Source organism: Lolium rigidum, chromosome 3 (genome assembly GCF_022539505.1).
Source record: "Lolium rigidum isolate FL_2022 chromosome 3, APGP_CSIRO_Lrig_0.1, whole genome shotgun sequence".
Lineage (NCBI taxonomy): Eukaryota > Viridiplantae > Streptophyta > Magnoliopsida > Poales > Poaceae > Lolium > Lolium rigidum.
Window position 1 is genome coordinate 36,007,375 of NC_061510.1, and position 12,857 is coordinate 36,020,231.

The following is a 12,857-nucleotide window of genomic DNA, read 5'->3' on the forward strand; positions in this document are numbered from 1 at the left end:
GGCCGGAGCTGAGAGAGATGAGTTGGTGAGGAAGGAGCGGGGTAGGGAGGCGGTATATATACACCCGCGCGGGCTCCCTCGACCGACCAGGTTGGCGCGGGCAACCGGGTGTGGCCGGTCGCCATAAACCACTGGTGATTAATCAGATGGCGTGAAACACCGTATCAGGATCACGATCACGGTCACATGAGTGCTTGTTTTGCGTGGTGTCTGTACTACACCGGAAGCGCGCCACCCTGTAATTGGAAGTTTCTAGACGAGGTCAGGTGGAGGTGAAGGCACAGGCACGCTTGTTATTTTGGAAAACAGTTTTGCTATTTTGTTTGAATGATTGTGATTTTTTGGGGCCTAAGTTTGCACCGGAACCGTCGATATGATATTGAGATCCGCGCACAAATTTACATTTGTTCATTGGATGAACAAATTATTACTAATGTCAATGTTAATTCTTACTCGACAGAGACATCATGCACCCTTTGGAGAAACCTCTAGATATAACTACATGGCGGACACGTATAGGTTCCATTATATCCGTGGAAGTACAGTTAGTTTCAAGGTTTGTTGGAAAGGGATGGACAGAAAATATAATGTTTAGTTTGCTAGGACAAAGAATGAAAAAGATAAGGTAATAGGCTAAAGTAGTAATATCTAAAGAAAAGAAAGAAAGAAAGAAAGAAATATGTTTCTTTTTTCCTACAGCTCACATCATACGGGTACGAAAATGCTTTTTTTTTTCTTCGGGCATGCCATCAATTGACACTAATGAGAACAGTTTCATAGGTGGAAAAATGTACATATGTTTGGAGGCGGATAGGAGTACTTTTGGTATTTCAAACATGGTTGCGAAACATATTCACCAACAAAAACCTTCTTGTCAAGCCATCCTCTTTCGTTGTCCAACCTCCGACCTAGACATGAATGTGTTCCACACTGCTGCATCAAAAGTACCGAAGGTGTGGAAATGGGAGGAGGAGACGAGTCTAGGGTCACAGGGTTCGGTGCTGACGGGGCTCTAGCGAGCCGAACTCATCACTAACAAGCTTGGGCGATGTGAGGCCGGTGCTCCGTAGACATATTTGCAATTTTTTAGATGATGCACATGCTTTTCCAGTATGCTGCGATATCATATATGCATTGCTAACAACACACAATTTACTTGTTGCGATGATCTACGTGTTTGCTATAAATATCGCTTGAATGCTGCCGATTTTCTTTTATTGTGTTGCGAGTTTTGATACCATGTTGCTCTCCCCATGTTTTCATCTTTTTTATCATTCGGTGTGTCTATTGCCTTCGATCCGGCCACCGGGTGCACAATTGCTTCAATGCCTGGCAGCCGTTCAAATCCTTGCCAGGCCTCGTGGTCCAGCCTCGGCTCGTCATCCAACCTTCTCTTGGAACGAAGCTCGTCGACCAGCCTTCGCCGCTTCGATGTCCTACTACTTTGCTTCTCCCAGCTATGACAGATGTGCAGTCGACTCTAGCTGAGCATGCCATGTTACTTTGTTCCAAACTCCACATATGTTTTGCTAGAGTGGAGAGTTTCTTGGTAAGACCATGGATTTCTCTTGGCACATCCCCAGTTGCGCCTGGAGCCTCTCCTCCGACCGATCTCAATTTCGGTCCTGCTAAAGTTGGGGAAGAAGGTCTCTATGGATGTTTCTCGCTCCGTGATAGGCCCTCCCCATTGGCACATACCCATGTGTTTGCTGCCTTTGAGAGAGAGGACACTTATGGGGCAAGGACCTCTGTGATGTTGATCATGCCCGAGTTGTAGGAGTTTGTGGGGAGTCGGCTCTTCCTCTTTCGTTGGTGAATCTGGAGGTAGACTCCCTTGTGGCTTCAGAGGTGGCTTCCACGACAGCTTCACTTGAGCCCAGGCATCTTCTTGTCTCTCATGCCCTCTTTTCTGAAGAGCTTTGCAACTTGCTCATATGTTTGGAGGCGAATAGCCCTAGTTTCGACAAAGAGACTGCTCGCCTTCTATCACGGAAGGGTACCACGCGGGGAGGGGGTCAAGAAGGTGAAGGATTATCTCAGAAGTAAAATCAAGAACCGTGGCACAACAAGGAAAGTGTCTGTTTGATGCATGGTTCTTATCTATTTGGGGTGTCGTGTTCGGAATCTTTGATCTTGTGTTTTCAATGGTGTTTCATTCTATGTGGGTATCAATGTGTCGAGAGTTGGGGTCACAGCGGATTGGAAGAGTTGGTTCATCTGCGTTCTGGTGATCAATGTGTCGAGGGTTGGGGTCAAAACGGGTTGGAGGAGTTGGTTCATCTGCATTAGGCGAGCGGGTGTGGTGTTGTTGTAAAGGTTTTCGCCCGATTTTCCGTTATTAACCGACCAACCTTCTTCTTAGTTCATAAATTGAGGCTAAGCTTTTGCCTCCGTTTAAAAAAGATGTTTCTATTTTTCCATTTCTCATTAATGTCGTCTCCTTTTTTAAATTTCTCAACATGCCCTTATTTGTCCAAGTATATTTTCATCTGCCCTAACGTGAATCCCATCATCAGCTGGTGGGGAACAAACTTCCCTCTTAGCACCAAATTTGCCAGAAACAAAAGGAATAAGCCTGATATGCAACCAGGAACCAGCAGCACAACCATTTTGTCATTTTAAAAACAGGCACAAACTAGTTAAACACATTTGTCAATATATGTTTATAACCAGAGTTAGTTGCCGGTCGACCGGTACACGTGTACACTCTTCGAAGAAACATCTAGCTATTGCTACATGGCAGACATCTACCACGGAACGTACTAGTAGTGTCAAAGTTCGCTGGAGAGGGATGGAGGATAGAGATAATGCTTGTTTTTGTTGAAACAAAATGGGAGAGATAAGGTTGATCGACTGAAATAGAGGCCTCGCCATAAATAAAGAACATACAATGCGGAGTAAGCATTTGGTGCACATGGGCACCACTGCTCTCAGTTTTTTAAATATTAAAAAAATTATATATCCGTTTTTTAAAAAATCATCACATTTATTCTATGAATACATATATATGTTCCGAATACTCGTGAGAAGTTTTGGTAGAAATTGCATTGTATTTTGAGCTACAGGAAAAAAACAAATTTATGTATACGTATAGAGACGTATATTTGTCAGAATTTTTTATTTTTTATATAGCTCAAAATATAACATATTTTTCTCCGAAATTTCTACCGTATCTTCGGAATGTTTATATGTATGTAGGTATTTAATTTCAATATTTTTGGAATACAAATAATATGACTTTATAGCACCAGGAGCACTGGTGCTCACGTGCTAAAGACACTTTTCGATACAATGCGTTCTTATGTGCTATAGCTCACACTATAGAATGCGAAAAGGAAACGCTTCTTTTGGCATGTCATCGGTGAACGTTAGTACTCCCTCCATCCCACCAAAAGTATCTTAAATTTATCAAGGCTCACAAGTAAAAAAAGACACTTATTAAGTTTTGTATATTAGTATCACGATACTTATTATAAATCGAAGGAAGTAAATAATTTTGTTCTTTTATGTGGGTTCATGTGGAATTTTTCTGAAGTCACCAGTATAAACCTTGCGAGTGCGATACAACTATTGGGTACACGCAGGTATATAAAAGATGAGATGGGAAAATTTTGACTCGACTCTATCGAAAAGTAATTTTGGCTCTCGAGCACCAGTGCTCTTGGAATACTAGAAAAATTAAAGATATATATTTACAAATTTAAAAATATTATGAAATCACATTCTAAAAGTAGATAATGATATATCTCACTAACGTGCAAAATCTTAATTTCAAATATTTTATATTTTGAGCTACACAAAAAATGACAAAGTCTTGTCTTTTTTAGACATTTGAGATCACTATGCTTGCAGCTATATTTTTATCAGATATATTACTAGCTACATCATGATTTGTTTTCAGAATGTTTTAAAACTCAAAAATATATTTTTTGTTTTTTTGAATAAAAAGATTACTAGTGCCCATGTGCACCAAATGATCTCCTCTTTCGGTGAAAAAGACCACGTCCCGTGTCACCCCCCCCCCCTCCTAGGCAACACCGGGGCTAAACCCTAGCCGCCAAACAACCAAATCCCGGTGACCTCTCCCGTCGCCACTACATCTGGCCTAGGCGGCGGTGGCGGCAGGCCTGGTGCCAAATGTAGCTCCGAGTTTCGGAAGGCTCGGCCAGCGAAATCCAATTGACGACATGCCGGAGATTGCTGGAATAGATGGTATTCAGTCGCGTGCAACTATATTTTTTCTAACCATTTGGTTTCAGAGGGAGCGATGTGAAGCTCTGGAGTCAGTTACCATCATGTGACATGTCCTTAGTACCATGGTGAAGTCTGTCGCGGAGAATGACATGGAAGCCGAGAGATCTGAGGACTGGTAATGGTGGTTCGAGTCCTGGTGGCGATGAGGTTTTGGCTTGATGACTCGTGACTAGAGCAGCGGCATCAGCAAGTGGAGACGAAAGTACATGAGAAATTCATAGTCTAAACTTGTAAGGTGAAAACCCAAGTTCTGGCCTTAATTGGTTGTGCCTGGCATTGGTCTTGTTGAAGGCATTGTTTTGTGAGCGCAAACTCTCTCCTGTTTGAAAACCTATGATCTATGATCATGACGATGACGACATTGTGCATTATTTTCTTCTTGGAAACTTTGCTTTCAGAGAAGATGGATTTCTGGTGCTTTCTTGATGGTGTTTGGTCTGCTGCTACAAGGAACTGACTGTAGCGGGGTTTTTTCTGGTTTTTTTTTTGTTATGTGCATCTGTATTTGCCATTAGGGTATTGCGTTGTTACGGGTGCTAGGTGTAATTGTATATTAGTATATTCTCTTTATAAAAAATTGTGCACCAAATATCTATCCCGACTCTATCCACTATTTTAGTAGCCAACTATTTACAAGTCGGCAGAGGCATGCACAGTAAAGGACCTTGGCATCGATCATGTGTGATGTTTCGTTCCGAAGAAAAAACACGGTGTGGTGGTGTAGTAGTTTTGTCTGTTGCACGCGTAGCACGAGGGGTGTTATACTGTTATCGATGCTGAGAGAGAGAGCCCTGGGCGAACTCATTTGGATTGCGACAGCAACCGGCCGGGACAGCGTCTCCGGTGTGGTGCGGGCGCGCTGCCAGCTCACGCGCGCCGGCCGCGAAGCTGTCAGGGTGGCGATGCTACTGGTCCGTGTGGGTTTGGAGGCTGCCTGACGTGACCTCTCCGCCGGGCGGCGCCGAGATCCGGCCGGTGACGGCGACCGTGGTTCCGCGGAGGCGCACGGAGAGCCTCCCATTGGCCGCGCGGCGTCGCTTGGTTGCTTCTAGCTCTAGAATTTCCAGCATGTGCTCGATCCAAAACCAAGCGCGACGGCCGACGGCGATGCTCCTCTTTAATTTCTTGGTGAATTTATTGATTGGACGCAGGTCAATTTTAGCAGAATTTCATGGCGCTGGTCGGTCGAGATTGTTTGATCTTTCTTCCGCAGTTCCGCAGCGTTAACAAATGCTACGGAGTAGCTATAAACAATTCTGTGCTCCGTCTCATCATTGCCGTCACTCGACAAAAACGAGCATCCAGCCCATGTCACCCTTTAACTCGCCTGGTTCGACGGGGACACGTCACCCACTAAAACAGCCAGCTCCTTGGCTCCTTCACGCTAGACGCGCCACGCCTGGTGCTCGTCACCATACCTGCATATACGAGACTAATAATTGGCTGACAGCCTCGACCAGGATTACAATCCTACCCTCTGCCGTCCGCTTCTCGAACTGTCCACGCTCCATTCACTCAGAGGTCACGGATCCAGACATTTTATACTGCTCCTTCCGATCCATATTAATTATTACTAATATAGATGTACATGTATATATTTTAGTTTAAGATACATCCAATAAGAAATATGAATATGATGGAGTACCTCTATCCAAAGAACGCAAGTCTATATCCAAATGTATCTAGATATTTAAAGTGTATAGATACATCTGAATTAATAAATCTGTAAATATCTTCTTAATTGATGCAGATAGATTATTTCTTAACTTGAGACATTGTGTTACTATGCTATTCACTTAGGAGAGCCTTAATAGAGGCTAGTGCTGAGCATCATGGAAATTTGGCCAAAAAGTTCCCTGTCCCAACCGTCTGAATCGTCAATGAAACACGAAATTTGATCCATTCAATCAATTTAGCACGCCTCTCACCTGATTAGCATATTTCATATAGAGTACTATTGGAGGATTGTTGCAGAATTTAATCATGCAGCTCATAAAAAATAGTGCAGAAAAAAAATGTGTCTGCAGCAAATTCTCCCTAGACGTAGCAAATCCCATCCTATGGCCGCAAAACTAGGGCAAAGCAGTCAACACATGTATGCAACATTAGTGGCAACGTTTGCAGCATCCCTTGAGAACCTTTGGAACATTAAAGTAACATTTGCACATAAAAGCAACATTTGTTGCAGTCTTTCAGATGACTAGATAGAATCATCACACCATTTCGCAACAAAACGCATGGAGCTTGTAGCATAGCAAATAAACGTATGTAGCATCAAAAATCCGTAAATTACTAACCTTTGTGTTGGAGCACCGATCTCGCTGCCTTACCACATGGACAATTAATTCGGCATGTCAACGCTAGATCCGGCGAGCCAAAACTCATTCCCCCGTAGTCCCACCTTTCTCGAGAACGGGATCGCGAAGAACTCTAGATCGAGCTCCCATCATGAGTATCCATGGCAACACCACAAAATGGTGATGGCAACACACAGTGAAGCGCTAATCTGGTGAAGATAGCAACCTACACGTGCAGTCTTCACGAACGAGTAGTATTTTTTTCCTTAAAATAAGTGTACTCCCTTCATTTTAACGAATAAGAAACCCTCGTTTTTCGTGTTTTTTTCTTTAACTAAGAATTGCTTCAAATATATAAATAATATTGGTTCAAAACTAGCATCATTAGAAAGTGTTTTCAATACGAATCCAACGATACTAATTACGTAGAATATAATAAAGATTTTGTTGCTCAATGTTTTGGTCAAAATTCATCTCGAACTTCGCGTGCGCCTTATTCATAGAAACGGGGTAGTATAAATTTTGCCAAGAGTCAAAAAATATACTAAATTTTAGCCAAATTTTAAATGTAGTATTCAACTTCTACAACATCAAATCAATACTGTTAGATAAATTATAAATATAATTTTTACATCTTATTTTAATCATCGTTAACTTTTTTTATAAACTTATCCCAATTTTGCTTGGTTTGGCTGTCGACAAAATTTATACGTCTACTTAAACTAGTATCCACGTGAGACATGCGTGTGTCTCGGCGCCAAAGAAGGGGATCGAAGGGCATCCATATCCACATGCACGAGCTGCTCCTTGGCTCCCACTATAATGCAACTGTGTGTTCGTTCATGTTCTTGCTACCTATAGGCTGTGTCATCTCACGTGCATCACCACGTTACGCGCGGAGCCCCTCTCAGATCAGATCGGCTTCAAAGAAGAAGAACGCATATATAAGAAGAAATCCAGATCAGCCGAATGGTCGATACAACTCGTTTGGATTTTTTTTTTTTTAACAGGGATCGGCCTAGAAAGGCCGAGAGAGATCATTCATTGAAAGCGGTGGAGTTACAAATCATGGAAAAAAATAGCGCGCTATTCCAACGCTAATAGCACGCTATAGCATATCTGGAGAGGCGACGGTACGCTATTTCGGCGCTATAGCGCGCTATTCGCGTTAATAGCACGCTATAACATGCTAATAGCGTATTTTTAGACCCACGCTATTCCCCGCTCGCTCTAGATCCTATCAGATCTAGATAGATCTCAAGACGAACTGCTCCTTCCGCCCCCATGACGGCAAGAACAGCGTCAGAGCCATCCAGATCTTGCAGCCCTGAAGCAACCTCGAGCTGATTCTTCATGGAGGGTGAGGGGACGCTGCTGCTCACCTCCGGCTCCGCCCTTCGGAGCTCCGCAAGCAGAAGCCACACCACCACCGGCCACCAAGCACCGCCCGTAAGCGTCGGCCACCAGATCTCCAACGGCATAGCGCCAAACTTCACTAAGGGAACAACAACTACTCCTAGACTACTATGTACAGAGGGGAACCGGCCTCCCCTTTCCCAGTCACTCCGGCCGGCGAGACCGCCGGAGGAGAGGGAGAGGGGAGCCGGCAGAGAGGAAGAGACTCTCAAGGGGACTGTTCACTCGCGAGAGCTGGGAAGGGGGGAAATCAACAGTCTCCAACTCGTTTGGATCGGTTGAGATCCCATCCATTACGTACTGTACTATACCTTCTTTTGAACACGTCCAATGTTAGCGTGCACACATTTGGGAATTTGATCTTGCTGCTTGTGGTAACACTTGCTTCTTCGAGCTTGGGCATACTTGCATGTGCATGTGATGTGATAGATCGCTTTGACTTATAGTTCTAGGACTGGGAGAACCATTCTGATCTGGCCCGATAATGCTTATCTGCCGCAGCTGATCATCACTTGATCCAATCGCCTTCAGTAGGTCATAATGCGTTGTCTTTTTTTTTTTCGAAACGGGGCAAAAGCTTTGCCTTTCATTGATATAGGAGAAAAGAGGTGGCCCGTTTATGAGGAAAACTGGCCGAAAAATCATACAACACGACACCACACGCCAGCCCCGAGGCTGCGCTCCACACGGGTCGACGACCAGCCAGGTCGACACCACACCTCAACGCAACAAAGCGGAGGCGAAAGACCGGAGCCACCGCTCCAACTACCACGCCGGCCCCGAGGCCGCGCTCTCCCCGGCCGAAGACGCACCCGCCTTCGCCGAAAACCACCAAAACACTCCACAAGTCCCCTTGTCCGGTGGACATCCAAAGCGAGGCCCCAAGAGGCAAAACGACGCAAGAGCGCCGCCCACGCCCGATCCCGCGAGGGATCTAGGGTTTCCCCCGGAGAGCCCGAGCGGAGAACAAGAAACACCCGCTTCGACGACGCCTTCAAGAAGTATGTGGCGCCCACAAGCGCCACCGTCGGTCGGTCCCGGCCGCCCGCCAAGACGCAGCTTTCGCCCGGCGAAGAGTTCCAAGACCTCGCGCCCGCCAAGAAGGACCCGGCACAAACCACCACCTTCAACCGCCGAGCAACCTCCAGGCCAACCTGTAGCCGCCGACGCGCAGAGGGCAGCACAGCCCGAAGCCAACGGAGTACCGCCGAAGATCACCGTGGGCGCCGCCGGAACGCCACATAGAGGGGACGCCGACCAACACCGACACGGGGCTCGATGACGAACGCCGAAGCCCACAGACTAGAACTCCCCGCACCGCCCGAAGCCGCCACCGCACAACCAACCCGGCCCAGAGCCAAGGCCAGCACCGGGCCACCCAGCGCCAAGACGAAGACGCCGCCAACGCCAACAGCAGCCGCGGCCCGCAAAGCCCGATAGGCCCAGATTGGGGCCCGCCCAACACCGCAGCCTCCCGAAGCAGCACCGCCGCCATGGCCAGCAACAGGCTCCTCTGTCGCGGCCTCCTCCTCCGTGGCCACCACCGCCGCAGCCTCCATCGTCGCAGCCTCCCGCTGCAGCCCGTCGCCGCGGCCAAACCGTAGATCCGCCGCCGCGGGCTCAAGCACGCGCCGCGACGCCTCAGGCACCACCGCCGCAGCCTCCCGCTGCAGCCCGTCGCCGTGGTCACCTCAGATCTGCCGCCGCGGGCTCGAGCGCGCGCCACGACGCCTACGCCGCTGCACCACCGCCAAGCCCCGCCACGCCTGCGCCACCGCACCATCGCCGCTCCCCGTCCGCGTGCCCTCCGCCACGCTCAGCCGCCGGCCCCAGCCCCCGCCGCCCCGCCCCGCGCCCGACGAGCTCCCTCTCGCCAGGGGACGCGGGGGAGAGAAAAACGCCCCGCCGCCACCTTCCCCGGGGGGCGCGCGGCCTGCCGCCCCTCCGGCGGCGCAGGAAGCAAGGAGAGGAGGTGGAGGGGGCTTCTGGCGGCGGCGGCTAGGGTTTCCCCCTGGTCGCCAGAGGAGGGCGACGCGGGGGGGAGAGGAGTAGGGCGACGTAAGACTCGCGACTAACTAATTTCTCATGACATATAATGCGTTGTCAATCTCATCCTCCTAGCTGCCTCCTTGCTGGAAGAGGGATTCATTTATTCTGCGAATCCTTTTGGATATCTCAAGCTGATATAATCAATTAGGTACTATGATATGATAATTTTGTATAATCATGGATTAATATGCCCTGGAGAAACTTGAAAACGAGACAGTTTGCACGAATTATTATTAGTTGGCCCTGCTGGTCAATGGGCGTACTGCATGCTTCTGAGCTGGACAGCTTAACTCGTGGGGACATAACAAATCACATGAGTTTGGTTAGGTGGCGGCTATAAACTCGATCATTAGGCCCCTACATTGTCATCACTTGATGATAATGTAGCACCCATTACCTTTTCCCCCCTTTTGGAGTAAAGACTAAAGAGTCACGAGTTTTTTTTTTTTTTTTTTGACACAAAAAGAGTCACGAGTATATGCACACCGGGCGCGGCTCCTCTGCAGTAAAGTAGATACTGTACCGGTACAGTAATTCGGTTGTTTTACCGTTCATTTGCATCCAACGGTGACCTGAACTTTACATCGCCATGAGCCTGTTGTCTTCCTCCTAGCTTGCGAAGACCATGCGCCTGTCCAAACGAAGTACTTGTGCCGGCTCTCGGGCTTGCCGAGGCGGTGACACGCACTGCGCATCGCAAGGCCCGCCGCAGACAGGCCCGTGTGCGCCTGTGCGGGAGCGCGTGAAGTTGTGGAACACGCCGCGGTACGCGCCCACGTCTTCGTCGGCGGCACTACTTGGCATCGCGTGCTCGCATGGGTCCGATAAGTACAACAGGTACCCGGTGTAGCGCCGCGATAGGAAGTTTAGGCCGGATGTTTTGGAGAACCGGGGCACAGGGGGCGAAGTAGCCTGGCACAGCGTCGCAGCAGTTTCGCCATCGCCAGCGCCGGCCACACGCCGCCGAAGAGCCCCAGCCCCCTGCGCGGAGGAAGCCCCCGTCGTCGTGAGGCGGACACCATTCGTGGCGCCCTTGAGACGCAAAGCTCGCGCCAGAGCACCCGCTCTGCCATGGTGTGCACGCGGCGGCTAGCCCACGCCACCGCTCAGAGCGCCTCTGGGTACCAGCTGGGCTCCAAACAGCAGCACCTGCTTGTCCAGGATCCACACGTTCACGCCACGGACTCGGGCGCCGATGCAGCGCACTCCGCCGCGTAGGCCAATGCTTGCGTCGGGCCGCCTTCTCTCCCTCTCGTGCCTTCGCTCATAATTCCCTCCGTCACTGGGCCAGCCAGATACCTATCCCTTGTCGAAGCAGTCAACACACGGCGGTTCAACGTGATTGCATTTTGCTAACAAGAGGCAGAAGAAAAAACAACTTGTTTCAGATCACCGTTAGATGCAAATGAACGGTAAATCAACCTAATTACTGTACCGGTACAGTATGTACTCCTACTGCAGAGGAGCCGCGCCCATGCACACCTGTTCTTTAATCAACAGGATGTCCATAAACAAGGAAATCAATCACTCGCCTGTTTTCGTGTACTACTATTTTGGTCAGTTGGTCACCTGCTCCTTCATGCTAGCTACCGACATTTATTACATTTGATAATTACACAATGAGAATCTTTTTTCACATTTAATGTTTTGAGGAGCATGTCCCGTTTATTCATTTGCTAGATTCTAATAAGTTGCTCACTACCAGTTTTTGATTTGCTACAATACATTATAGTTGAAGAAAACAACTAAACGAACACCCTGAACATAGGTCTTAGATTAAAAAAAATCAAGATCCTTTGAAAGCCGCCTCTAGGGTCCTCACATCTTGACATTCGACATGCATCACGCCAAATGTCCATATTTTTCGATGTGCGTCTTTTCGGTTTCTACTTGTTTAGGTCATTGTCTGCCTGGTTCTCTTGGTTTTCCCTTTCCGGGTTTTGTCCCTACCTTTCCGCTTCACTTTTTTTATCAGTTCTTTTTATATTTCCTCCTTCTCTATCTTTTAGGTAACAGTGTTTCCAACTGAAGAATGTTTATTTAGATGCATATGAACATTTATATCGACACATACACACGTTTATTGATCTATTTTTGAAAATCCGTTTTGACATATATGACATATATGAATTTTTTTACTTCAAAATTAAATTTAAAAGGTACATAAATTTTATGATTTCAAAAATCATATATAAACAACTCACTGTTAATGGGGCGGCCCGAACTGCAGCTCATTTAGGAGGATATATAAACAACTAACGGTACTCTAGTGTACTAGCTTGGAGCGCCTATTGTTTTTTTTTTAAAGAATCGCTTGGAGCGTCTTTTTTGTTTTTGAGAATCACTTGGAGCGTCTAATACTCCCCCTCGTTTTATTCTGCACGACCCTGGCTCTGTAGCTGGAACGTCGAAATTGCCTGGGCCTTTGTACTCCGAGACGCCCGGTCCACTTTTAGGGCGTGTCAGAGCCTGCTAGACCGTCGTACGAGAACACGAACAAGTCCAGCCCACCAGTCCGATCCGTTCCGGGAAAGTTTTATTTTTTGCTACTACAATAGTTTATTTTTGCCGGTTTTGCTTTTTTTTTTTTTTTTTTGAGAGACACAGTACAACGCAGACGCTCACATACACGCGCATACACTCACCCCTATGAACGCACACACGCACACCCTACCGGTTTTGCTTTTACCGCTGTAAGTTTTGATATTTTGCTTTTTTTTATTTGATAGGCAAAGTAAAAAAAGCAAAACGATAACAAAATGGGAAAAAGCAAAGTGAAATTTAGATTTATAGTTTTTACCTTTTTTGCCCAATAGAGGGTAAAAAATCCCCTAATTCCCA

The 12,857-nt window shown here is 47.3% G+C and overlaps 1 pseudogene; it reads right to left on the reverse strand.

The window, feature by feature from the left end:
- Positions 1-10,567: 10,567 nt before the first annotated feature.
- On the reverse strand, positions 10,568-11,597 carry LOC124694664 (annotated as a pseudogene).
- Positions 11,598-12,857: the final 1,260 nt, after the last annotated feature.